Genomic DNA, 2,131 nt, shown 5'->3' with positions numbered 1-2,131 from the left:
GATCTCAGCTCACTGCAACTCTCGCCTCTCAGACTCAAGCGATTATCTGCCTCAGCCTCCCAAGTAGCTGGGATTACAGGCACCCACTACCACATTCAGCTAATTTTTTGTATTTTTAGTAGAGACAGGGTTTCACTATGTTGGCCAGGCTGATTTCGAACTCCTGACCTCAGGTGATCTGCCCACCTAGGCCTCTCAAAGTGCTGAGATTACAGGGGTGAGCCACCATGACCAGTCAAGCCTCAGTGTTTCATGTGATCTAGAGCCTTAATACTGCCTATACAGATCTGGGCAAACAGAGAAGAGGTCTAGAAAATCATGTTAAACAAGCAAAAGTCATACTTATGGGATGAACACTTTATGCAGTGGCATCCTCTTCTGTAGCCTCTTTTGGATTGGCTAATGGAGGTGCATGAGGTCTACAGACTTCACAGGGAAATAGTTTACTTGGCACAGGATTACTTTGATCAATACATGACAGCACAAAATGTTGTAAAAACACTTTTACAGATTATTGAGATTTTATCTTTATTTATGACAGCCAAACTTGAGGAAATCTGTTCTTCACAGTTGCACCAGTGTGCAACCTTGGGATTTGTTCAGGAGATAATATTCTTACTGTGGAGTGAATGAGTATGAAGGCCCCTGAGTGGTGTTTAAGTCCCCTGGCCACTGTGTCCTGGCAGAATGTATACATGCAGGTGACATCTCTAAATGACTTATACAAAGTGCTATTGCTACAGCCTCCCCAGCAAATGTTTACAGATTGTGGAGCTTTCAGATCTCTGTGTGCTGGATGTTGACTGCTTAGAATTTTCTTAGGATGTACTCACTGCTTCTGCCTTGTATTTCTCTTCACTTGAATTGACACAAAAGTTTTAAGAGCATTAGTGGTGTGACAGAGAGAACTGTGTCAAGTGGATGGTTCCATTTGCCATGGTTATAAGAGAGACTGGGAGCCCAGAACTGAAGCATTTCACAGGGGTCCCTGCTGAAGATGCACACAGCATACAGATTCACAGACAGAGATTGGATTTGCTGGACAAAGTCCAAAGAGAGCCACGTCATCTGAACAAAATAGGATTTATCCTCTCCCCATTGAGGTCCTCACCCCTCTCCACAGAGCAGGAAAATGCGTGACAGAGGAAAGGGAACACTGTGGCCACACCAGCATTCTCCACCAAAGACAGTTGTGTGGAAGGGGCTGCTCAGCTCTCTTCTGTCTACTGCAGCAGAGGCGTGTGTTAGCTTTTACAGACATGTAAAGCAAAGGAGGTGGAGGTTGCAGTGAGCTGAGTTCAGGACACTGCACTTCAGCCTGGGCAACAGAGTGAGACTCCATATAAAACAAAATTAATTTTGTTTGGAGAATTTGTTAATGTAGTGGCCTGAAGCTATGATTTTAAGAAAAAATTGCACAGTAAAATTCTATGTAGCTGAAGAGCATGGTGTCAGTATACGGTCTGTTCCCCGGCCATTGATGGTACCATTAAGTGCCTTACTAATGGTCACTGTCCACCTGAAGGTCTAATGTCTACAGCTCCCATCATTGTTATTATTATTTTGAGACAGAGTTTTGCTCTGTCTCTCAGGGTGGAGTGCAATGGTTCAATCTCAGGTCACTGCAACGTCTGCCTCCCAAGTTCAAGTGATTCTTCTGCTTCAGCCTCCCGAGTAGCTGGGATTACAAGCATTGCATCATATTTTGTTGGATATTATTGAGGTGGTGGCCTTATTAAGTCTTGTATTTCCCTTCTAACAATGCTTCAGCATGTGTGGCTACATGGAAGGTAGGTTGAATGAATAAATAAATGACATGTGTTTTTTTTTGAAGCTATACCTTTGGATTAGGGCAAACTCTAGCGTATTTAAGTGAATTCCCCGAGGAATGTGAGCACTGTAAACAGGTGAGTGCATTATTCTCTACTTCCCTCTCTCCACAGATCAGTTGTTTACCAACATCCACTCTGACCCCTGCACTAGGAGGCACACCACACAGCAGCTGCCCCTCCACCCGCCCTTCTCTTCCCACCTGCCCCTGCACAGCAGATACTCAGAATCCAAAAAGCAAACCTACCCTCCTGTTCTCTGTTTCTTTGTTTGTTTTGTTTTGTTTTGAGACAGAGTTTTG

At 44.2% G+C, this 2,131-nt stretch overlaps 1 pseudogene; it reads left to right on the top strand.

Moving 5' to 3' along the window:
* LOC108298406 overlaps window positions 1-1,265 on the top strand; it is a 30,017-nt pseudogene extending 28,752 nt beyond the window's left edge.
* The last annotated feature ends 866 nt before the right edge of the window (window positions 1,266-2,131 follow it).

The sequence above is a fragment of the Cebus imitator genome, unplaced genomic scaffold (assembly GCF_001604975.1).
Source record: "Cebus imitator isolate Cc_AM_T3 unplaced genomic scaffold, Cebus_imitator-1.0 Scaffold953, whole genome shotgun sequence".
Classification (NCBI taxonomy): Eukaryota; Metazoa; Chordata; class Mammalia; order Primates; family Cebidae; genus Cebus; species Cebus imitator.
This window is presented reverse-complemented; position numbering and strand designations above follow the sequence as displayed.